The sequence below is a fragment of the Macaca mulatta genome, chromosome 20 (assembly GCF_049350105.2).
Source record: "Macaca mulatta isolate MMU2019108-1 chromosome 20, T2T-MMU8v2.0, whole genome shotgun sequence".
Lineage (NCBI taxonomy): Eukaryota > Metazoa > Chordata > Mammalia > Primates > Cercopithecidae > Macaca > Macaca mulatta.
The window spans coordinates 20,094,794-20,120,492 of NC_133425.1; the positions used below are offsets into that span (position 1 = coordinate 20,094,794).

At 44.8% G+C, this 25,699-nt stretch overlaps 1 protein-coding gene and 1 long non-coding RNA gene across 3 annotated transcripts in view; one reads left to right on the forward strand and one right to left on the reverse strand.

Moving 5' to 3' along the window:
* The window catches only part of LOC144338091 (uncharacterized), a 183,736-nt gene that overhangs the window by 94,303 nt on the left and 63,734 nt on the right, over nt 1–25,699 (forward strand). The gene's annotated exons all lie outside the window — the stretch shown is intronic.
* GPR139 (G protein-coupled receptor 139) overlaps nt 1–25,699 on the reverse strand; it is a 42,934-nt gene that overhangs the window by 16,243 nt on the left and 992 nt on the right. The window contains exon 2 of one of the 2 annotated variants that reach the window (XM_077986409.1): nt 23,351–23,449. The exons of the other annotated variant lie outside the window; for it this stretch is intronic. The gene's annotated coding sequence lies outside the window, so the exon portion shown is untranslated. The remainder of the gene's footprint in view (nt 1–23,350; nt 23,450–25,699) is intronic. 2 annotated transcript variants of the gene reach the window in all.

The following is a 25,699-nucleotide window of genomic DNA, read 5'->3' on the forward strand; positions in this document are numbered from 1 at the left end:
GCACCATCTCGGCTCACTGCAGGCTCCATCTCCCAGGTTCAAGCGATTCTCCTGCCTCAGCCTCCCATGTAGCCAGGATTACAGGCACCCACCACCATGCCTGGCTAAATTTTGTATTTTTAATAGAGATAGGGTTTCACCATGTTGACCAGGCTGGTCTCAAACTACTGACCTGCGAGGCCTGGCTTGGCCTTCCAAAGTGCTGAGATTACAGGCGTGAGCCACTGCACCCAGCCCTTAGGGATCATTTTTAAGGGACCGCTGACCTGCATGCCCTGCAGCTAACGCATATATAAACTGCAACCAGCAACTATTGACTTTGCATCCTCTAGCTCCTTCCTCGTATAAGGTCTGCGTCCAGTGTCTCCAACTTAAAAGAAGAAAAAGCAATAACACGTGACATCAGGGGGAAAAATGAAGTAGCCTATACCAAGGTTCTACAGCATGATTTGTGGTTCATTTACATACCCAGGGTTCCATGGCAGCATGTGTCATGAAAGCTGACCACAATTATAATGACCACCACTTTAAGGATTCAGAAGGTGTGTCAGGGGCTCCTAGCATCATCTCAGAAAGACAGGTGGTGGAGTACAGATTCCGGAGCCAGATTGCTGGGATTCAAACTTGCCCCTGCAGCCTTCAAGCTGTGTGACCTTGGGCAATTTACTTAACCTCTCTGGGCCTTCAGTTTGCTCATCTATGAAAAGTATGCTGACACAGCACCTATCACAGGCTTTTATGAGGATTAAATAAATTAATACGGGGAAAGTGCCTGGTACTAGGAGCGCTATACACTTTTTTATCATCATCACTATTAAACAGGGTAAAAGTTTGGAAGGGCAGGAAGTGCGCTTGCTTTGCTGATTATTATTAATATATTGCCAAGTTCTTACACAGTTCCTGGCATACAGTAGGTTCTCAATAAACACCTATTGAATGAATAAATGAAGGAATAACTATGAATATAGATTAACCGAACATTGCAGACAAGCAAAAGGCTGGTTAACAGTTTTGAATGTACTTAGGGTTTACTGCAGAAAATGAATCAGGTGATGTAATCCAGGGTAATTGGAAATTAATTGGAAATTAATTTGGTGTTCAGTGTGTGGGAGAGATCTTTTTGGGACCATTAGCTCCCTGAGAAGAGGGTTTGTGCCAGAATTTTCTACATGAATCCAATTCAGTTCAATATAAATTTAGTGATGCCCAACAGTGTGCCAGAGCCTGAGTCAGGCTCCCAGAGTACAAGATCCGTTCCTTAGGCTCAAGGTGCTGAGAACTCACTAAATAGTTCATCCCAAGGCAGCATGAGGTGTCATTTCAAACTCCCTGCTTCCTTCAATGGCACCGCGTTAGGTCTTGCAAACTCAAATGATGACAGGGCCTGGGCAGGAAATATAAATGTGTGGAGTGGGCATGCCATGTGGGCACCTCCGGTGAGCAGGATATTGCATGCCCCATTGCAGGAGGGTGGTCACCGTTTAGCTCCACTTGGTAGTTTCCCATGAGGGAATGACAGCCAACTGTGGTCAGGTCTTCCAGTGTTTCCAGAGAGGCTTGCAAGCAACACACTTACACACCCCATCCCAATACACAGTGTGGTCCGTGGGTTGTTGGTTTGAGATCTCTGCTTTATCAGCCAACATCCAAAATCTTTGCACAACCCACAAGGTACCTCCTGCACCATCAGCTCCCTTCTGCAACCCCTGCAAATGCACCTTGCCACTTCATTTTAGCAGCCATTGCCTGAACGTGCAACACACTTTCTTACCTCCAAAGCATTGCATGGGCTATTTCTTCTGCCTGAAATACCTTCCCCATCCACAACCCTTTGCCTAGAAGACTATTTTTAAAACCTTCTCTGATCTCAATTCATTGAGTTAAGTACCTCACTGGCCAGAGTATTTAACACACTTTTATGATGATATCCTTCAAGATCTTTATCACCCATTCACTGGGAGCCTCTGGAAAGCAGGGACTGTATGTCTTTACTCTAAACCTTGAGGACTTATCACAGGGCTGTCAAAGAGTATGCACTCCATCAATATTTGTGGGATGAAAGAATGATGGATGGATGGATGAACGGATGGTTAGACGAATGGATGGACTCCCCAAGGTTCTGTCTGTGTGACATCCATCTGTTTGCTGTCATTTTCATGGTATTCCTTTATATGTGTGATGACTGATCTCACTACTTACCTCTACTTTTTTCTCTCTAAATCCAGTGTCTATGCAGCTTCTTGGGCACTTCTTTCTGTTACTTTCTATAATAGCTATTGAATCAAATTCCCCATTAACTGACTTGGGCATAACCCTTAACTCAGTTTTCTCATCTGTGCAATGGCGACATCTTTCCAAAGGGCTGTTAAGAAGACTGAATAACTTAATGTGCAAAATCATCTGTACCATGCTTGGCATGGAGTAGATGCTCAGAAATAGAATTAATTTCCCTATTGAATGTGATTGACAGTTTCGCTCTTAGAACACTTTTCCCTCGTTGAAACAAGGAAAGGTTAAGAGCTCCGAGAGTGAAACCGACTTCATGGGGTTGAATTCCAGGTTTGCCGATTCCTAGTCTTGTGATTGTGGCTGAGTTACTTAAACACTCCATGGCTCCATGTTCTTCATTTGTAAAGTGGGGATAGTCATGCCTACTTCATATGATTCTTGTGGGAATTAAATACATTAACACAAATAAAGTGCTTAGAAGCGCACCTGGCACATGGTGATGGTCAATAAATGTTATTTTGGTTGTTCACTGACCCAACCCAAGTGAGGAGGATTTTGCATTTTCATCAAGCCCACTCAGGCCAGTTTCCTTCGCTTTCCTTCCGTCGCAAATAGTGACTCCCTAATGTGTTCAGGCGCCTTGCCACAGGTTGCAGATGTCAGTAAACCTGAAGAACCAGTTTCTGCCCTCCTGGAGGCTACAGCCTGGCAGAGAAGCCAGATAGATACTCAGAGAGAAGCTCCATGATGGAAGAAGACAGTATGCTATGGGAGCACTTAGGAAGAGGGAAGAAATCTAATATAGAGGATCATGGAAGGCTTCCTGGAAGAAGCAGCATGTGTGCAGTGATGGGAGTGGGAAATAGGAGCCAATCAAGTGACTGGGAAGCAAAGCATGCCAATAGGAGGGAATGAAATATACAAAGGACAAGAAGCAAGAGACAGGATGACTGTTGAGCAGGTAGAAGTTCAGCATAGAATAGAGGTCACAGACTGACAGCTTGTGGGGTGGATTCTCGGCAGCGGTGGGTGGGGGTAGGGGGCAGATGCATCTATAAGGTTTCTGAATTAGTTGCTGTATTTATAAACTGGAGTATTTCATGTTCAATCCTAGATTTGAGCTTCTTTTGAAAATCAGAAGGGAAGGCCATGCTAGACTCACATTTCCACGTATGGCTTCCCTCCAGTTCACATTCCCATGAGGCTTCTCTCTTTTATGTCATCTGCTCACCCTCACCCAAGAGAGAGTAGGGAGGGAGGTCTGGCTGGAGACAAGGTAGAGAAGTAACAGTCCTCGATTTCAAGGGCTTTGCAGCACTATTTGAGTTGGATCTGTTGGGAGGCAATAGGGAGTCATCAAGGGGCATTAAACATTAAAAGGTTTTACTAATAAGAAACTTATTATTTGCCAAGTGCAGTGGCTCACGCCTGTAATTCCAGCACTTTGGGAGGCTGAGGTGGGCAGATAGCTTGAGTCCAGGAGTTCAAGACCAGCCTGGGCAACATGGGGAGACTCCATCTCTACAAAAATACAAAAAAATTAGCCAGGTGCTGTGGCACGTGCCTGTTGTCCCAGCTACCTGGGAGTCTGAGGTGGGTGTATTGTTCGAGCCCAAGAGGTCAAGGCTGCAGTGAGTGGAGATTGTGCCATTGCTCTCCAGCCTGGGCAACAGAGCAAGATCCTGTTTCAAAAAAAAAAAAAAAAAGGAAAGTAAAAGAAAGGAAGGAAAGAAGGAAAGAAGGAAGGAAGGAAGGAAGAAAGAAAAACTTAGTATGTTTTCCCCCAAACCACAGACATTCCTGAAGGTACAAGAGGTGGGAGGTGAAGAACAGAGGGTCCTGTATACCTCAGTGAAACTCTCAAATAGGGATTGGTATTGGAGCTTTTTCATTTATACAATTTGACAAGAGACAGCAGAAATGCTGAGAGGTAACAACCTCCCACACAATGCACACCCTCCTCCGCATCGTGGGTTAGCAGAGGGAAGGTCCCACGGGATCTGGATGTCCAAGAACATTAGAAAATTCTTTGGTGCAAATGGCTCAGCTGCCCGTTCCCCAAGGCCACCTCTCTAATGGACATTCTGTTCCACCATGGGACTCGCGTTCTCGCGGCAGATGCAGTGTTGAAGTGGCAGCATCTGTACCAGAAGACGTGGACAGGCAGGGAACAGGCCATGCCCAGAGGACAATGTCTAATTACCCAGGGGCCTCGGGAAGCAATTTTCTGTGGTTGGAGAAATTGTTTTTTGTACCTCCAGCCCAAGCACACAGCCAAATGACATGTAGGTCAAGGAGGCGTAATTATATGGAAATGGAAATGGTTTTATGTTTGGGAACTTCTGAAAACCCACCTCTGCACCCTGGGAGGAGGTACAGAGAAAGCGGCTTCCAACCTGCTCCAGCTGAGTTCAGCGGGTGAAGGTAGTTTGCTTCCTCATGACTCTGGAGGAGTTTGCTTCTTTTCTGGTTTCAGGACACGTGCTTGCGTGTCACAGAGAAAAAGAAGCAATGCCTTTTCTGCTCAGTGGTAATGAATGTGGGTGCTGGATCCAGAGCTGATACATACTTGCTGTGTGACGTTGGGCAAGTTACCGACCTTCTCTGTGCCTCTGTTTCCTCACCTCTAAAATGAGACTAGTATTGGGGTACATAACAAGCACCACTGGAATCTTGGCCCCTGTGCCAGTCTCCATCCCATTTTACTCGCCCCTCCTGCCCACCATATGTGGGCTGAAAGAAACCAGTGTCTTTCAAGTTCCCTAAACAAACCACACTCACTCCAGCCTCTGGGCCTTTGCCTATGCAGTTCTCTCCTCTTCTAACACTTACCCCATCTACTCTGTCTGGATGACTCTTGTCCGTCATTCATGAACCAGCTTGTCCAGCCACCAGTGATGATAGGTTGATGCCCCCAGCCTTTGCCTGTAATCTTGTCTATGACAAAACACACTAACTTCCTTTTTCCTCTGGAATACCATTTCCAAGACAGGACAGAGAAAGTATCAGTAGAAAAAGCCAGCAGTTCTCTGCCCCACCTTAGAAATAAGAGAACATGGAAATCCTAATAGCAGAGGCAGCAGTGAGGATGCTGCTGCTGCTGCTGCTGATACACGATTCTATAACTTTTTCTTCCAGAAGGGAAGTAATCTTTATAATAAAAAATAATAGCTTCCATTTAACAATCTCTTATTATAAGCTAGAAATGGGAATAAGTGTTTTTAAGAATTATTAATTTTAAGTTCCAGAGTACATGAGCAGGATGTGCAGGTTTGTTGCACAGATAAATGGTGCGTCATGGTGGTTTGCTGCACCTATCAATCCATCACCTAGGTATTAAGCCCAGTATGCATTAACTATTTTTCCCAATGCTCTCTCTCCCGCAGGTGTTTTATAAGTAATAGTCATGGCAGCTCCCCTCACTTTGAAGGTAGGTGTTAATGGACTCTATTTAGGAGGGTTAGGATTGGGTTTAGAGACTTGCCCAAGGTTATATAGCTGGTAAGTTGAAGAGGTGAAATTTGAAGCCAGGTCTGCTCAACTCTAATGGGTCACTTGTTAGATTTCTTTAAGAGAACACATGGGGACCACTGTTTTCACTGACACCCAAATCAGATGCAGGACAGAACTTATGCCCGTCGGCCTGCAGGTCTACCCGTGACATGGGCATCATTGTTGGGTGCTCTCTACTCCGAGGTGCCCGGACCTTCCTAGCTGCCCCGGGAGGAAGAGAATCTTCCCTGCCTGCCTAGGGTTTCCTTCAATGAATAGGACACTCCTTGGATGGGCAAGGATGGGTTTCTTTCTTGGCAGAGGGAGCCGCAAGTGCAAAATCAAGGAAGTGTGAAAGTATGCTGTGTTTGCAGAACTGTAAAACGACAGGCTTGGCTGGCATGTGGACTGCAGGGAAATGAGGGATGAGAATTCAAGAATCCAATGTGATAACCTCAGTGAAATTGCTTTGCAAACTCCCAAGGTTGTTGTGGGGACCTAAGGAGATAACACATGTGAAGCGGTTTTGCAGAGTGGATAAGCATTAGACAAATGTTAATTATCACGAGATATTTCAGAGGTAGCCTGATTGGTATTGAGAGCGAGATAGCAGAAAATTAAAATATCTGCTAATTTCTCTTCAATCCGCATTCTCAAAAGCATTCCTAGATGAAGAATTCTAATTTCATTGCTCTCATCTTTTTTTTTTTTCAGATGAATAGATTGTAATAGATTTCAGAAGCTAATAAAAAGTCAGCCAATTTCCTGGTCATCATCAATTACACAACCAGGTTTTGAGACGTGGAGTAATATTTTGTTGCCTGCCTGTAAGATCACATCCAGGAAATTCTTCATCAAATTACCTCTCAGACCCATTTTGTCTTATTTTTTTCTGTGGTCATCCTGACACTGGGGGCTTTGGGAGGGCAGATATGTGTCTGTCTTGTTTAGGGCCACATTCTTAGTCCCTAGCACGGTACCTGACACACAGCAGGAACTTGACAAATATTTGTTTAATGCAGCACCTGAGTCTAGATGCCATCATTTTATACTTGAGTCACTGCAGGGACTTCTTAGCTCTGTGTTACCAAAGTCGTTCTGTTTGTGCTGAAAAACTCAGTATGTGTTCCTTATTCTAGTAAAATACCATCGGTGAAATTAACTAATCCCAAATACTAATGCTACTAGTAAAGAATCCAAACCTGCAGGTTAGCCAAAGTCATCAGGTAGGAAACTAAAATAAGAGGTGTAGCAATTGGAGAAGGCACGATTGTTCTTACCAATTTTTTTTTCCAGGCAATATAATCACATGCTTAGAAAACCCAAGAGAATTAACTGAAAAGTTATTAGAGCCAGCAAGAGCATCATCAAGAGGACCAAAGCGCAAACGTATCAGTAATAGTTAGAAAATAGAATGGGAAAAATATTCCATTTAACAATGTTCTTTTTTTTTTTAACTTTTATTTTAAGTTCAGGGGTACATCATATGCGGGGTTTGTTACATAGGTAAACTTGTCATGGAGGGTTTGTTGTACAGATTTCCTTCCTTCCTTCCTTCCTTCCTTCCTTCCTTCCTTCCTTCCTTCCTTCCTTCCTTCCTCTTTCTTTACTTTCCTTCTTTTTTTTTTTTTTGACAGAGTCTTGCCCTGTTGCCCAGGTTGGAGTGCAGTAGTGTGATCTTGGCTCACTGTAGCCTTGACCTCCTAGGTTCCAGTGATTCTTGTGCCTCTGCTTCCCAAGTAGCTGGGACTACAGGTTCACACCACTATGCCTGGCTAATTTTTTTTATTTTTAGTAGAGATGGGGTTTTGCCATGTTGGCCAGGCTGGTCTTGAACTCCTGGCCTCAAGCGATCCACCCACCTGAATTTCCCAAAGTGCTGGGATTACAGGTGTGAACCACTGTGCCCAGCCCCAGATTATTTTATCATCCAGGTATTAAGCCTAGTACCTATTAGTTATTTTTTCTGATCCCCTACATTCTCCCACCCTCCATCCTCTGATAGGCCCCAATGTGTGTTGTTCCGTTCTATGTGTCAATGTTTCCCATCATTTAGCTCCCACTTAGAAGTGCGAACATGCAGTATTTGGTTTTCTGTTCCTGTGTTAGTTTGCTAAGGATGATGGTCTCTTCTTTGCAGGGACATGGATAGAGCTGAAGGCCATTATGCTTAGCAAACTAACACAGGAAGATTTACAACATTATTCATGCCCATAACCAAGGCGGGCTACACTTGGAGCAGAGGTGGGGAGAATTGCCTCCTTTCCAGCTCTGGGCTGTGCACTCTGTCTCCTGGGTCCCCAAAAGGCTCTACATGTGTCCAGAGTCTCACAAGACCTCCCACACAACTGTTCTGCCAATTTCTGGCTCTTTCCAATGTACAAAACAGAGCTCGTACCTAGTCCACCCGATGGGAGAATTAGATGCCACCCTCATTAACAATTTCAACCTCCTCTCAGAAAAGAAAACGACCTGGTTTGTGAACATGTACCTTTGTCTCCAACATGGACAGCCTTTATCATTCTATCTACCAGAAGTGGGTGTCTCAACCCCACGTCTCCATTTCCAAAGACAGGGATGACTGTTTCATGAAAATACTCACTTGACTGAGCTTAGAACCAGACAACTTCCTTCCCAAAAACACTATTAAAATTCTCACCTCTTGCCGCTGTTCAGCAGATGGGAGCACAGGCTCTAGCACCGGCTGCCTAGGTCTGAAGCTTGGCTTTGAGCCATTTAGCAATTTGTCATGTGCCTCAGTTTTCTCATCTGTAGAATTGGGTAATAGCATCTACTTCATAGGGTTAGAAGGATTAAATTAGTTAATTTGGGTAATGTGTTTAAAACAGTATCTAACATGTAGTAGGAACTCAATGTTAATTATAATTGTGGTAAATGACTATTAGTTTAGTGTCCACCATTAAGAAGTCAGCAATCTTACTATCCATGTTTCAGCCGTGGATACTGTGAAATGAGGGGATGTGGTGGTGGAAAGGCATGAATGCAGTATTTGGCCACCGATCTGAGGCTATGCCATCATGCTGTCAACCCCACACTTTCCCCAGCACTGCTCCCCAACCCAAGACTGGGGTTAACGCACTTCCATTTTTGTTCCATGGTACACTGGGCTTTCTTTTTGCACATCACACATCAGTCTTCACAGTAATGTGATTTACTTCTGCATCTCTCCAACTAGACTCTGCCCTTCCTGAGGGTAGGAACCCAGATTTATTTGCCTTTGTGGCACCAGTAGCTATCACACAATTTACAAACGAATGAACAATGGAAGGTCCTAGTAGAATTCAGAGGCGTGACTTCATTTTGGAGGTCATTCCCGCCTTCGATAGCTTTGTGTCTGTATGGGAATGATGAGCTCTGGGTGTGAGATCCAAGAATGTAGCTTTGGTTTTCAGTCCTGCCTACTAGCAGTAGCTTAGGAGAGTCTCTTAACTCTTCTGAGCTTTCAGTTTCATAATGGATGAGCTCTTTGTAAATTTTAATTCACTTTGCACATTGGTCAGCACTTTATTAACATTAATGGTTATAATTGATGACTCATTTTAAGCATTAGGAATAGAGTCTGGCACATAATAGGTGGTCAATAAACATTCACTACGTGAACTGGATTCGGAATTCTAAGTACTTGACTGAAATTGAGCCCACTTGAGGTTGAGAAAGCAAACCTTAGAAGGAAGGATCTGGAAGAGGAGAAATTGTTTTCAGGGGGATTGTTTTATCACAATATTCTTTTTAAGGAAGAGGGAACTCAATTTCCATTTTGTAGGTTAGGTGTGGGGTGTAGAGGAAATTCACCTACCTGTCCTTGCTTAAAAATAATCTCAAGTAATTAAAACATCTGCTTGGGAAGAGGGTAATGGGGATGATGTCAGGAGAATCTTCAATCGGGAAGGAAGACACAGTTCCTCAAAACAGCTGCAAAGTCCATGCTGGGAGGACGAACCAAGACAGAGAGGTCTGTAGACACAGCATTTTTCTTGTCCTGTGCCCTGAATACCAATGTCTGCAGTGGGCCCAATGGCAAGCACAGAACGTAAGCAGTGACATGCAGGCTGGTTGCATCTCAGCTCTGCTGCTCACTGGCTGAATTACCTTGGGCAGGCCACTTTACTTCTCAGAGCCAAATGGGCATGATGGAAGTACCAGTCTCACCGGCACTGCTGTAAAGATTAAATACGGCAACACGGAGCAACATTTTGGTCTAGTGCTTGGCTCAGAGTAAGTACTCAAATGGCAATGGTGGTGATGATGATGATGAAGATAGTTATGATCAAGACATTGTCTTCAGTATTCTTGGAGGCTAGTATGAAGATTACATTTATGGGATTAAGAAGGTAGTCATCTATCCATCTATTCCATCCATCCCTCCCTCCCTCCCTCCATCCATCCCTCCATCCATCTATAAATCCACCCACCCATCCATCCAATATCTACCAGGCCCCCTACCCTGTGCCAAGGCCCACCAGAGGACACTGGAGCCAAGGGTTGACTTAGATTCCATGCCTACTGTCAAGGGTACACAGTCTAATTCAGCATCTTTTCAATGTTCCTATGCAGAGATAAGCCCTTCCCCCAGTCCCCACAGGAATTTAAATGCCCTCATCCCTCACCATCCTCACCCCATTGTAGAACTAGTCTCATTTTATTATGATGATCAATTTTCCCTTCTACCTAACTAGAGCGTGACTTGTTTTAGGACAAAGGCCATTTCATGTGCATCTCTGTCTTTCCCTGCATCATTATCCCCTGTAGTCCCTGGCACAAAGTAGGGCCTCATGAAATGAAACCTGGTCCTTGATAATGCAGCCTAAAGAGTCCAGGTGAGGATCCACTAGGAAATTCTTGTCAGTTTTTATAAAAGGTACTCTTCTATTGGTTAAATGCCTACTGTGTGCCAAGCACTCTATGTATATTATATTACATATTCCCTTCAATAAGATGGGCACTCATCCTTATTTTACAGGTATGTACCGGTTAAGAGAATTTATACCCAGCAAGAAAGTCCAAACGGAACTCAGATGCAGGTGGTACAGCCCTTCTTTCTTGCAGGAAAGGCATTTAGAATGGCTGGAGAGGAGATAAGGCAAATAATGTGATGTTGTAAATGGATGTGGAGTGTGTGTGTGTTTGTGTGTGTGTGTGTGTGTGTGTGTATCATATACATAGTCAAATCTGAGGAAGGCATGAACATAGTTAACTCAAATTCCTACAGGGGCAAGGCAGGGAACAGACGTGAGAGAAACAGATTAGGTGTAAGAAAAATCTTTGTGTTGTGGGAGGGAATAGGGAGAGGCAGAGCCATCCTTCTCTGGCCTGAAGGTCTATTTTGAGAAGATCCAAGAAGCAACCACCTCTTTCTTCCCTCTTCCACGAGCTATGTCTGCCGTTTTCAAGATGTCCTTGGAATCTCCACCTTGGTCTTGGGGTCATTATTCCCTTTTCCCTGCTGGACACTATGTTATGAGCACTGAATGCAGTCCCAGGGACAATATCCCTCTGTCACATTGGCCAGAACTCAATCCCTTTTATTTGTCAAATGACAGTGCTGAAGGTGACCTTTTGCTTCTTGTTCGCCTCTGTCGGACAGCAGCCCAGCCCAGGACCTTGTTTTCTCTCTGTTCAGGATTCTTACAGCTGACAGCTGGGTCATTAGCAGGATTCGCCCACTGCCACGACCGGGAGGATTGCTCTCCACTGAGCCGCGGGCGCTTCCCACAGCCCTCGAGAGCCGGGCACAGACGTCCTTGGTGTCTGAGGACATCATTATCCTGCTCATTTCTCTGGGCTGTCTGTATTTTGTGTGGAGACTGAAAGTGATGGTGGCTGGGGTGGGAGGAGAATGAGAGAGGGTGGATGTGAACATGACCTCTGAGCTGCACTCCTAGTGGGTGCCAGGCCCTGTGCTGGGCACCCTGGTGATGCTCCTCTCTCTGCCCAGCACCCGTTAGAGCCTTCCTACTGCCACGGCCACCTCCCTCTCCTTGCTAAGCCCCTCTCACCTCCACCCATTTACTCTTTTCATAGCAGCCAGAGAGACTTTTGGAAAACCCAAATTAGATCACATCAACCCTTCAAAGGGCTCCTTGCAGCATGTAAGAAGTCAAATCTCAATTCCCCACCATCACCCACCTAGACCAGCCTGTGCCTCTCTCTTCCCTGGCATCTCCTGCCCCTTCTCCCACTTTTTCACTGTACTCTAGCCCCACTGGTCTTTTGTGCCAGCTCATTCTCACCTCTGGGTTACCCTGGCTGTTCCCTCTGCCTGGTATTTCCTTCCCCTTACGCCTCCCCTGGCTGATTCCACCTCATTATACAGGTCTCTGCTCGAACATCACCACTTTGGAACACCCTTTCTTGACCACCCAACCTAATGGAGCTCCCCATCACCTTTCTCCGTATGATCTCCATGGCACATGTCAGTATCTGAAACGGTTTTGTGTGTGCATTGACGTCCCTGCCTGCTGCTTGTCTCCCTGCTTACGTAGAGATTTCTTCGTATTTTCCTTTGCTTTTCTCCCACTGCCTAGAAGAGTGCTTGGCACGTGACGGGCTCATGCATATGAGCTAAGTGAACACAGTTGATCTTATCCCCCTCATTCCCAGATGAGGAAACTGAGACTCGAAGAAAGGGAAATGACCTGCTCACAGTCTTGCAGCTAATCGAGTTGCAGCACTGAACTCAAGCCCAGGTGTGTCCTATCCCTAAACCATTGTTGTCTCCATGACGTCCTCTGCCAGGAAGAAGGGGTGTTCTGGACGGGTTGTGGGTGTGGACGGAGGACACAAGGCAGAACCGCAGTCTGTGAGGGCCAGGAGTGTGGGTCCCTGATTCCTTTAAGGGATGCCCACCCTGACCCCTCCTTATGACACCACCCGTCTTGTGCTCTCTCTCCAACCACTGCCCCTTCCACCGCATTCCAGGGAAGACATTGCTTCCTCTCAGGAGGCAGATGATGGATCTTGTCAGCAGCTCTGTGGAGCTGAACTGTGGTGAGGCTGGAATGCTAAAAGTTAAAAGCTGCAGCTAGAATAGAACCATGGCCATTCTACACCTTTGGCTGCAGGGTGTGTGTGTGTGTGTGTGTGTGTGTGTGTGGTGTATGTGTGCATCTGTGTGTCTATATGTTTGCGCATCTCTGTGTGTGATGTGTCTCTGCACGTATGTCTCTGTGCGTGCATCTCTATGTGTGCATGCTGATGTGTGCTTCTGTGTGTCTATATGTGTGTGTGTCTCTGCATGTGGTGTGTGTCTGCATGTGTGTCTGTGTGGGTCTGCATCTGTGTGTCTGGGTGTGCATGCTTGTGTGTGTGTCTGTGAGTCTGAGTGGAGTCCCACCGCTGAAATGATGAGGCTGATCGCTTGCTTTGCACTTAGCTGAAAATAAGAAATGTCTGTGGCTGAAAAGCAATTCCCCCAGCTGTATCCGTGGTTGCCAAACAAGCAGGGAAAGAAAAGAAGTCACAGTGGACATGTCAGTTCATACTCTGTAGAATGTGTTGTCCTAACTCAGGGTCAATTTACCTGCTTCTGTAAGGTGCTGACCTCCTGTTTCACTCTGCTTGCATCTGACACCATGCATCCCCCTTCTCCTTTTTTGGTCACTCCAGACACTCTGGCCTTCTTGCTGTCCTGATATGTGTGTACCAGTCCCCTCCTGCCTCAGGGTCATGGCACAGCCTGCTCCCTTTGCTCCCTCCATTCCACTCTTCCCTTCTGTGTCCTTCAGATTTTGATCACTTCTTCTTGAGGGGAGTTTTCCTTGAGTTCTCTTGTTTGGGTCAAGTTCTTCAGTGATAAGCTCTCATAGCACCAAGTAGCTCTCTTTCATGACATTTTCTCTGTTGCACTTCTATATTTATTTGGGTTTCTGATCATGCCGGTCTTTCCCGGGTGTGGGTGTGTGTGTGTGTGTGTGTGTGTGTGTGTGTTGTGCGTAAATGCTACAAGGGCAAAAAATGGATCTTTTTTGGCTCACCATGTACCTCACATGGTGCCTGGTATCTAGCAATACCAGGCCTAGAATGGATGGATGGACATGTGGATGGATGGATGGATGAATGGATGTGTGGATGGATGGATGGATGGATGGATGTGTGGACAGATGGATGGATAGATGCATGGACATATGGATGGATAGATGCATGGATGGATAGATGGATCGATGGGTGGATAGATGGACGGATGTGTGGGCGGATGTATGTATGTATGAATGTATGAATGGATGGATGTGTGGGCGGATGTATCTATGCATGAATGGATGGCTGGATAAATGAATCAATGAATGCAGGTGCATTGTCTGATTGTGCTCTCTGGTTTATCTTCGCATCCCTCTTTGCCATGGGGCAAAGAATTTTACTAACAGTAAAATTCCCTCCCTTTGAATTGTACTAGGATCTAAGGTAGTCACCTCCTCACATGCCTGACCCTACCATCTTTATATTTCCCTTGGTAGAGGTGGAGGCAGGAGGGTTATTCATGCTGCTGCAATGGCCAAAGCACACTGGATTTGGAATCCCAGAGATGTGGGGTCAAGGCCCAGCTCTGCTGCTAATTAGCTATGTATGCATCCCTGGGGAGCTTCCTTTCCCTCTCAGCCTCAGTTTTTCCATCAAGGGCATTGTAGGCCAGGTGCAGGGTCTTGTGCCTATAATCCCAGAGCTTTGGGAGACTAAGGCAGGAGGATTACTTAAGGCCAGGAGTTCGAGACCAGTCTGGGCAACATAGTGAGAACCCCCCCATCTCTAAATTAAATATACTTTTTAAAAAGGACATTATATTAGAACAGTGTTCCCCAGACTTTAGTGATTGTCCTACTGCAAAGGATTGAATGTGTTCCCCACTGAACTTGTATTTTGAAGTCCTAACCCCCAATGTGATGAGATTAGGAAATGGGGCTTTTGGGAATTGATTAGGTCCTGAGATGGAGGTTTTATGAATGGAATTAGTGCCTTTATAAAAGGGACTCCAGAGGGCTCTCTTCCTCTCTTTCCCCCGTAAGAGGATACAACAAGGAGTCAGGAATCTGCAACCTGGAAGAGGGCCTTTCCCAGAGCCTGACTGCTGTGGCACCCTGATCTCAGACTTTGAGCTTTCAGAACTGCGAGATGTAAATTTCTGTGGTATATAAGCACCCTAGTCTATGGTACTTTGTTACAGCAGCCCAAACAGACGAAGACACCCATCAACTTTGTGATTTTTACTGCGTTCTTGTGTCACCAGTACTATCATTTTATTTAGCATTTTGTTTGAAAGTGATTTGCCTTTTTTCCCTTAAATTTACACTTTATATAATTTTGCTGCCCAATATAAATATGAGTCACATATGCAATTAAAATTTTCCTAGTAGCCACATTAATAAAGTAAAAAGAAGCAGAAGGTAATTTTAACAATATATTTTATTTAACTATGTACATCCAAAATGTAATTTATGTAAATTATCGATGAGATATTTCACTTTTTTTCATGCTAAATCTTAAAAATCTAATGTGCATTTCACGCTTCCAGCACATATCTCTATGGATGATAAATTTTCATTGGAAGTCTCTGACTTCTATTTAGATGTCATAAAATGTATGATTGAAAGAGTAGATTCACATACTCAGATTGTTCCAAGTAAACAGTCATTTTCTGCTAACTGAATTGAGTATGCGATTTTAGTTGTAAATTAATTGAAATGAAATGAAATAAAAAATAAAAAATTCAGTTCCACAGTTGCACTAGTGAAATGTCAAATGCTCACTAGCTACATGCAGCTAGTGGTTATTCTATTGGATGGTACATGTATATAACCACCCCAGATCAAAAATCAGCCTCCTTTCCCCGTTGTAAACAGGAGGTAGCCTTAAACAGAAATACAATGACAATACAAGAGTCACATTAAACTCCAGCTAGGTGCTGCTGCCTGCCAAGGCCTGAGCCCAAGGCTTTCTCTGTGTCTATTCAAAAGAGAGATTTAAACTGAGTGCAGTGGAATGTGCCTGTAGTCCTAGCTACTCAGGAGGCTGAGATGGGAGGATCACTTGAGCCCACGAGTTCAAGGCTGCAGTGAGCTATGAGTGAGCCACTGCACTCCAGCCTGGGCAACAGAGTGAGCCCCTGTCTGAAAAAAAAGAAAAAGAGGGAGATTTAGCACATATTTAAAAAGGTGTTAAACATACACTAGCACCAAGCTGAAACTTTCCCTTTCATGGAATCAGAAGGATTAAGACAGCTGAAAAGAGATTCAATGCTACAGACTTGTACCACCTAAAATAATCCTATATACCAACAAAACAAACCAAAAATATCTAGACAATCATTCTGAGCTCTCAAATCTCCCAGCCTCTTTTTCCTTTACTCCTATTCTTTTGCTTCCTCCTAAGAGACTGCTAGCAGTGTGATTTCGTGAAAAGTGAACTGAGACTTGGGAAAAGTAAGTTCTGGTTAAGACTCTGCTATTGTGTATTAGTCCATTCTCACACTGCTACAAAGACATAGCTGAGACTAGGTAATTTATAAAGGAAAGAGATTTAATTGACTCACAGTTCCACATGGCTGGGGAGGCCTCAGGAAACTTACAATCATGGTGGAAGGCAAAGGGGAAGCAAAGACCTACTTCACATGGCGGCAGGAAAGAGAGAGCTAGCAAGAGCAGGGAAAACTGTGTTACAAAACCGTCGGATCTTATGATAACTCACTTTCTATCATGAGAAAAGCATGGGGGAAACCACCCTTTAATCTAATAATTTTCCCTCAGGTCTCTCCCTAAACACCTGGAGATTACAATTCAAGATGAGATTTGGGTGGGGACACAAACTTCAACCATATCACATTCCTAGCTCTGCAGATTCCTCATTTCATAAAATGGGGATGTTTGGGCTCATAGAAAACACGGCAGCCATTACTGCTCACACCTGTAATCCCAGTACTCTGGGAAGCCGAGGTGGGTGGATCACTTGAGACCGGGAGTTCAAGACCAGCCTGGCCAACATGGTGAAACCCTGTCTCTACCAAAAACACAAAAAATTAGCTGGGGATGGTGACTGTAATTCCAGCTACTTGGGAGGCTGAGGCAGGAGAATCACTTGAACCTGGGAGGTGGAGCTTGCAGTGAACTGAAATGGCACCACTGCACTCCACACTCCAGCCTAGGCGACACACTGGGACTCTGTCTCAAAGAACAACAAAAAAAGTTAAATAAGTTAATGCATTTGAAGTGTTTTGAAGAATTCTTAGCACATAGTAATGGCTAGTACCAGACATTGTGCCCCATGCAACCCTGAATTTTCTCTTTTCAGCCACACCATGAATCCTGTGAGAAAGGAACTGCAGATAGGAACACTGAGGCTCAGAAAGGGTGAAGCCACTTGCCAGAGCCCCATTAATAGGAAACGATGAGGGTGGAATTTGAACGCAGGTCTGGGGACCACGGAGCCCACATCCTGATCCACCATGCTGGTAGGTTGTAAGGACACTTCCTGTTCCCCCCGCAAAATGGTGGATTTGTGTTTCAAGGTGTTGTTAGCATGCAATTTGTGGTATTTTTTGGAGTTCTTTATTCCAGGTTATCCCAAATCCCTGGTTTCATGGGTTGGCATGCTTTTCCACTTTAGCCACAGATTTCTCTGTGTCTCCCTCCCGGTTTTTCCTCAGTCTTCCCTCTAGATTCTTCTTCTTTTTTTTTCCTCCACCCCTGTAACTCCATTGGTGTTTTTTGGTGCTTCTTGCAGCTTTTCCAACCCCTGAGTTTATGAATTGGCAGCGTGGTGGGCCATATCAAGTCTGCAGATATGTTTGGTTTGGCTCACAAAGTATTGGCTCACATAGTGTTTTTGAAATTTTTGAATTAGTTGCCAACATGTGAAACAACGGACATTTCATATGAAAATCTAGATTTCTAGATTTTTTGAACAACTTGGCAACACCGAACCACTGGCTGGAAAGCGGAGTGGCAGTGGCACTTTCTAGCTCCCTCAGTCCCTAGCTTTCCTGTTGTGGTCACTCCCACCTCTCTCCACCTGGTCTGAATGTTGGTTATCATTGAGGAGCATTTGCTGCTGCTTTCTGATATGAAAGCTGAGAAGCAGTACTGAATACTGCCCTGTCATTTCTTCCCTGTGTGACCTTGGGGAAGTGTCTCAAAGTTCTCACCTGAAAAACGGGTGTAATGTATATATGCCTCAAAGAATCGTCAAAGAATCATTATCAGTTAAATGAGGCCAGGCGCAGAGGCTCACACCTGTAATCCCAGCACTGTGGGAAGCCGGGGTGGGCGGATCACTTGAGGCCAGGAGTTTGAGATCAGCCTGGCCAAAATGGTGAAACCCCATCTCTACTAAAAACGCAAAGAATAAGCCGGGCATGGTTGCGCACGGCTGTAATTCCGGCTGCTTGGGAGGCTGAGACGGGAATCGCTTGAACCTGAGAGATGGAGCTTGCAGTGAGCTGAAATCGTGCCACTGCACTCCACACTCCAGTATGGGCGACACATACTGAGACTGTCTCAAAAAAAAGTTACACATACACATACTTTGAGACTGTCTCAAAAAAAAGTTAAATAAGTTAATGCATTTGAAGTGTTTTGAAGAATGCTTAGTACATAGTAAGCACTATAAGTGTGTTAGCAATTATTAAGAGGAATAGTTTGGGGTTTTTTGGTTTGTTTTGTACATCTGTTTCTATAACTGAGAGAAAATAAGAGATGAGGAGAGCCACAAGCTCTCAGAAAAACAGCAGAGAAGCATGATTCTTTGGGTAAGTGAAGCATTTCTTAAAAACTAGACTACTTTGTTCATTTGCATTATCTGATTGCTCCGTTTAAATATTTGAATTCAAGACACCTGGCCACTATCATTTCATGGTGCCCTCTGCGGGGCTGGCACTGGCTATCACCATTTGCCAATACGTTTCAGATCCACATGGAGGTTCAGAGGCAGGACCCTTTCTGTTCATGATTCTGACTGCAGTATCCAGGACAACCTTGCTGGTGGTGCTTGTCAGTCTCTGCCAGCTGTAGCTGAAGGCCATTTCATGTTCTGCACTGATATTATTTCTGGGCGTTTCACTGAATCACAGGCAACTCTTTTAGGGGGACAAATTCCCTAGGCTTATGATGGAATTGATTGCTTAATCCATTGGATCATTCTCTTCTAGTTTGTCAGGGCATGTTATTTCATTTCCACTTGGAGTGAAATCGTGGATTCATGGAAAAGACCTATGTACAGAGTGATGTGTGGCTACAGGGCATTTACCAGGCTTGAGCACGTGGACATGTTAGACAATAAAACAATGCGAGTTACTATTCGCCGAGCTCCTACAATGTGGAAGGCACTGTGAGAAGCCTTTTCATATTTTATTTCTAATCGCCACAGCAACCAATCCAGGGCACAGAAGGTTAATAGCATTTACTGAACTCTTACTTTATGTGAGAGTGAACACGTGCCAAGAATAGTGCTAAGCATTTTATAATTTCATTTAATCCCCAAAACAGCCCAATGAGAGAAGTATTGTTATTCCATCTCACAGCCAAAGAAACTGAGGCTCAGAGAGGGTGAAAAATGTGCCCAAGGTCACAGATTCGTAGTCAGGGGAGCAGGATTCAAAGGCAGTCAGTTTGACTTCAGAGACCACTGCTTAACTGCTAAACTCAACTGCCCACTTTCTTGCGGATGGGAAAACCAGGGCTCAGAGAGGTGAAGTGTTATACCTGCGATCACATAGCAAACATGGTTAAGATACAGGATTTAAATCCACGACCAGTTCCGAAGCAATATATTTTACACTCAACCTCACAAAACAAAACTAACATGATCGTTACAAAAACTAAGCAGGAGTGAAAACTACAAAAGTGCTGTACTGGACCCCAGACCAAAGCCAGCCCAGGCAGCCTCCAGCATAGCTACATCATTGGTCTATGCTCATGTCCTGTCCATAGGGCCATGTCTCCAACTACGGCAACACAGCAGAACCTGGCTCTCCTGGGCCTTTGAGAGACCCATTAAGAATAACTTGGCCAAGGTCACATAGTGAATTATTGCCAGAGCAAACCTGGAATAATGAAGTGCTCTTTTTCTCACTGCTATAATAGGATTCCTATAGTCAAATGTGCCTAAGGATGAGTCATACAGGTTACAGAGGTCAATTAGATGCACCATTAGGGACTATTCAGAATTGGAATGCCGGCCAGGCACAGTGGCTCTTGCCTGTAATCCCAGCACTTTGGGAGGCCAAGGCGGGTGGATCACCTGAGGTCGGGAGTTCAAGACCAGCCTGACCAATGTGGAGAAACCCTGTCTCTACTAAAAATACAAAATTAGCCAGGCGTGGTGGTGCATGCCTGTAATCTCGGCTACTCGGGAGGCTGAGGAAGAAGAATTGCTTGAACCCAGGAGGTAGAGGTTGCGGTGAGCCAAGATTATGCCATTGCACTCCAGCCTGGGCAACTAAAGCAAAACTCCATCTCAAAAAAAAAAAAAAAAAAAAAAAGGAATTGGAGTGCCTATGTGCCTTTGAAAGGGGGGCAGCCAACCAAGAAACTATGATTCAAATACACAATGGAATACAATACAGCTGTGTAAAAGAATGTGAAAGCTTTATATAGACCATCATGGATGATTAATATATTAAGAAGAAAAAGAGTAAATGTAGGACAATGTGTATAATGTGCTCATTTTGGGGACAGTGAAAAAAAGGGAGAGTTGAAGTCCATAATTCATATTTTCTTGGATATGCATGAAGATACTCTGAAAGAATACATAAGAAACTAAAACACTAATAACAGTGGTTACCTCTGTGGTGGTGGATTTGAGAAGTGGCGAACAGGAGAAAGTGATGGAAGGGAGACTTTCCAATGTGTACCTTTTTATATTTTTAGGTTTTGAGTCACATGAATATCATTATCTATTTAATGCAAAAAAAAAAAAAAAAAAAAAAAGAAGAAGAAGAAAGGAAAAATAAAATAAAGCAAGCAGCTATTCCTTAGCTTCAGAAAATTGCTGCCTTCCGGGCATGTGAATCTAATGTCAATTCTTCTGGTGTTTTTAAGGGAACTTGGAAATCTATTTTATAAAATTTCCAATTTTTGATTTCAAATTGTTCATTGGTAGTATATAAAAATACAATAGGTTTTTACATACTAACCATGTATCCTGCAAACATGCTGAACTCACTTATTAGTTCTTAGGAGTTTTTTTGGTATGGAGTCTTTGTGATTTTCTAGGAAGGCCATTGTATCATCTGTGAACCAAAACTAGTTAATTCCTTTCTTTCTGTATAAATTTTATTTCTTTTTCTTGCCTTATTGCACTGGCTAGGACTTCTTCCAGTATAATGTTTAATAGTAGTGGTGAGAGCAGTCATCCTTGCCTTGTTCTAGATCTTAGGGAAAAAGCATTCAGTTTTTTTTATCTTTAAATGTGTTGTAACATGTAAATTATTTATAGATGCCCTTTATCAAGTGAAATAGGTTGTTTTTCTCTTTCTAGTTTGATGAGTTTTTATCACAAATGGATGTTAAATTTTGTCAAATGCTTCTTCTGCATCTATTGAGACGGATCATATGGCTTTAAATTTTTTTTTTAGTTTGTTAATATGATTAGTTATACTGAGTGATTTTCACATGTCGAGCCAGTGTTGTATTCCTGGGATAAACTCAAGTTGATTCTGATTTGTTATTCCTCTTATATATTGCTGGATTCAAATTGCTAATATTTTGTTGATGATTTTTGTGTCTATGTTCATGAGGAACATTTGGTTGTAGTTTTCTTTTTTTGTAATGTCTTTGTCTGGTTTTGATAAAGCTGGTGTCACAAAGTGAGCTGGGACTTTTTCCTAATTTTTAAATGATGAAAAAATAACTTATAGAGTGCTTACCGTATTCCAGGCATTGTGCTCAGTGCTCAGCCCGTTTAATCTTCACAGCAACCCTATGAAGTGTAGACTATTCTTATAATCACCCCCAGTTTAAACAGAAAATCTGAGGCACAAACTGGTTAAAGTCACTAGGCCGAGGTCACATAACTTGTAAGCAGCACAGCCAGGACTCAGACCCCAGAGGTTCAGCTCCAGAGTGTGTCCCTTTAACCTATTTATTCCATTTTCTCTCATTAAAGATGTTTACATGGTAAAGAAAACATATCTGCAGGCCTCAGTCCAGCTGACAGGTCACCAGTTTTCTACTTCTAGTGAACAACGATGGTAACTACCATGCGTCAGGCTTATTTACTATCTGCCAGGCTACAGACTCATCATCTGCCTTCATCTTGCACCAACCCTCAAAGGCAGATGTTACAGATGTTATCATCCTCACTTGGCAGTGGCAGAAATGCATCCTTCTGCTGGGCAGCGTTCAGTTTCAAACCATCATCTCTTTCCTCACCTTGTCTTTCTGCACATCCATGGCACTCTTTAGAAGGTAATTTTTAAAAAATCTCTCAAGTCTCAGTTTAATTTCACGCTGCTCCTTCCTTATCAAGCTGGTTCACCTATCCTCCCTCTCACTCTCTTCCCCCAGGGGCTCAAGTTCATCATTTTCTCCTGCATTGCTGTCTCTTTTGCACTGTCTCATTCCAGTTGGCCCAATGAGTGTCCCAATCCTTCCTTTTTGGCTCTGCTGACTTATTTTGTGTGTCTCAAGAAGAGAGAAACATCTCGCTTACTTAGAAAGGAGGAGGAAAGAGGGAAAGAGGTGGAGTTTTAGGAACAAGTGGGACACCGATTTTCTCCACGGAGCACAGAAATGAGGGACCGAGGTTAGTTCAAACAACTGCCTGGCGGTAATGAAGGCAAAGCCACACAATGAAATTGCACTGCTTGCTTTATTGCACTGTTTAATAAGACAGTATGTTTGCATGCTGACCTGACTGTGCGACCATAGATAAGATGCTCCGTTTTTCTGAGTCTCAGTTTGTTCACTGTAAAATGAGTTCGAAGACAGGCATAGGTCACAGAGGTGTGGCAGGGATTAAGTGCAATAATATAGGTGACAGAGATCCGGTATGGAGAACTCACTGAGTGAGGAATAAGTGCTTTTCTCAGACAAGGCACTGTGCTAAGTCATTTTTACGTAGATGATCTTATTTAATATATACCACCTGTGTGGGTAACAGGTACTGCTGTTACCCCCATTTTGCAGATGGGGAAAATTATGGTGGAGAGAGGTGGAGAGTTCTTAAGTGGTGAAGCTGTACCCATATTTTGCATTAGAATTCCTTCGATCCTACACCAACCAGTTAAAAATTAGACTGTCTGGGGCAATCCCCTAGCTCTTCCTCCCAACCTAGAGACTGAACATAGTCAGAGCCATCCACCACGTTTCTGTGATACTAGCTCTGCTGTTGCTAAACATTCAGGCGCTCCCCATTCATCCCTTAGTCCCCACCCACGTCTCCAACCACTACTGCGAGAATTTGGGAAACTTGGGGTGAGTCCACTGCCAGGAATAGTGATTCATTTAAAATCTCAGTTTTCAACAATATGAGCAAGGCCTGCGGTCTGTTACTCCACACCCAGCAAAGCTGCGTCTCCCAGTCAGTGGTGGAGTAATGAGAGTTTGCTAATTGCTGGTGGCTGGGGAGGGGAGGTGATGGGTGGGGACCACTGTGGTGAGCTCAACACGCGGAGTTACATGCTGACCTGAATGCTTTATTCTGTGTATCTCAGTCCCTCCTCTGGTCACTGGTGGGGCTGATCAAGCAGACCCCCCTCCTTACGACCTGATCGGCTTCATAATAACTATGACTGCAGCCGTGCAGTGTCAATCAATGAATGTCAGGCACCAAGGCGAGCGTTTCACTTGTGCCATCATCTCCAGCAACATCCTTATTTCTCAACACCACTCCAGGGGATAGCTATTCTCATAATTCCCACTTTACAGTTGTGGAAACTGAGGCACAGAGACATGAAAAGCCTGCAACCTAACCCCAGCAGAACCCGGATTAACACTCACTCTTCATTGCCAGGACATACTTGTCTCCCCTTATGGTTTTAAGAGAATGACTTAAAGAATTCACCTTTGAACCTTTAACAAAGGTTAAAGGCTGTTTAACAAAACTGCTAACAGACCAAGGCTTTTGGATAAGCCTGGCCTCCCCAACCATTCTTCTCTAGGTTGCTAGGTCCTTATGCATCCATCTTTTGCCTCTGGAATCATGTGCTTCCATCTGGGAGCTCCTGGAACTCAGAGACTGCATCCTAGGAGTCTTTGTGTCCTTTTGACACCCAGTTAATACTTGGCATACCACAGTGGCCAAAACTATTAGTTGAGGATATGAAGACGTCAACAACAGCCAAATCCTAACCCTAGCTTCATGCTTTTAAGTTCTCAAGCTCTGGGCTAAGCCTGTGGCTAGCACAGTGCCTGGCATACGGTAGATGTCAATGCTATGTGTTAGGAAGGCCCTAACTGGCATAGGAGTTGGGACGTGAAGGTGTGAGGTACCTTGGCTTCCACCTTGAGGTCTTTGAAGGTCTAAGCTTTTCCTCATTTTCTTCATCCTCTTGTCCCTGCTTTGAACTCTTGAAGGGTCAACCTCTGCTTGTCTTTGTCTCTGTCCCTTAAATGGTTTCATTTGAAAAGCCTGGGATAGTGAGTGAGTGGCTACTTCACTCGGTAGAAGAGGTGCAAGGGTGGGTGGATTGTGGGGTGGGGAGCGTTCTGATGGGAATGCTGAGGGGGAAAGAGGTTCTGACACTTTTCCGGTTCAGCAAGCATCACCAAATAACCAACCTTCTCAAAAACTCATTTCCCAAAGCAGTGCTCTGGGGAGAGAAGCTCCGAAGGGCTGAAGAGGGGAGGTAGAACCTGGACTGAAATCAATCCCAGCTCAAGGTAATTACAGGACATGTGCTACCACCCTGGCAGGGCAAATCAGAGGCTAGCTGCTCTCCTAGGGCAGTCGGGGCGATTAGTTAGGAATAAAAGCCTCATCACGGACTGGGGGAGAGAGGCTCACACATTAGTAAACTTGCTCTTTCTCATGCCTGCCAAATTCGAGAGGGGGGATTTATTGAAGCAATCTCATCAGGGGCCCTGACTGCCAAGTTGAATGTTTTGGAAAGGAAATCTCAGCCAGGGTCTCAGAAATCCAGCTCCCAAGTTCCCAGGATAGCAAGATGCTAAGGTTCGCAGACTAAGAGATGACTAGCGAGATGATGCTAAGATTTTAGGGTGTACACTGGATTTTTTTCCTCTCTTTATCTCCGCTGCTTTCAGTCCCTCTCTCCTCTCTGCAGGCAAGTAATCTTTAGGAATCTATCTGCCACCGAGATTGCCTGTGAGGAGGGTCCACCCAAGGCTGGAGCCCCAGGAAAAAACCTGTGCCTCTCCCTCTCTCTTGCACACAGCCCAGGCAAGCACTCCCTCCTTCTCGGCAGCTCAGCTCTCTTCAGGAATTCAGCACAAGTCTCAGCCACACTTTGAAAAGGACATTAAGATGTGAGACCAGCCAGACATCCGCAGCAGCGTGAGCTGCCCAGGGTGGGTAAACCTGGAGGCCAAGCCAGGGGGCCAGCCATGTCCTCAAGGAGACTGTGACCCCCTGAGGTGGCAGTCACCGCAGGCTGCCCTGTGTGTCTCTGCACCCTTGCCCTGGCCAGGGCACGGTCCCAGAGCCAACCCCTGATTCTCCTTAGCCAGCTGGGAGACCCTTTTCTTGCTAGGCATCCTTTCTCCATCCCAGTGCCCCCCCACCTCCCCGAGCAAGAGAGTGCTCAGTGTCAGGGTCTCCAGCTTCATTTCGTGTCAGGCAGAGAGGCAGAGGTGCCCCAAGTGGGGTGGACGTGCCGGGGCCACGGGAGAAGGGAAGCCTCCGCGAAGCCTTCTGTCCAGAACATGCAGTCAAGCCAAACACACACACAGCCCTCTACGCGCCGACCCCATGAAAGCCGCCCCCTCCAGACGCGCGCACAAATGCACCTTCGAATCCGCGCTCACACGCCAAGCCCATCGCCCGCCGTCAGTCATGAAACACACACACACACACA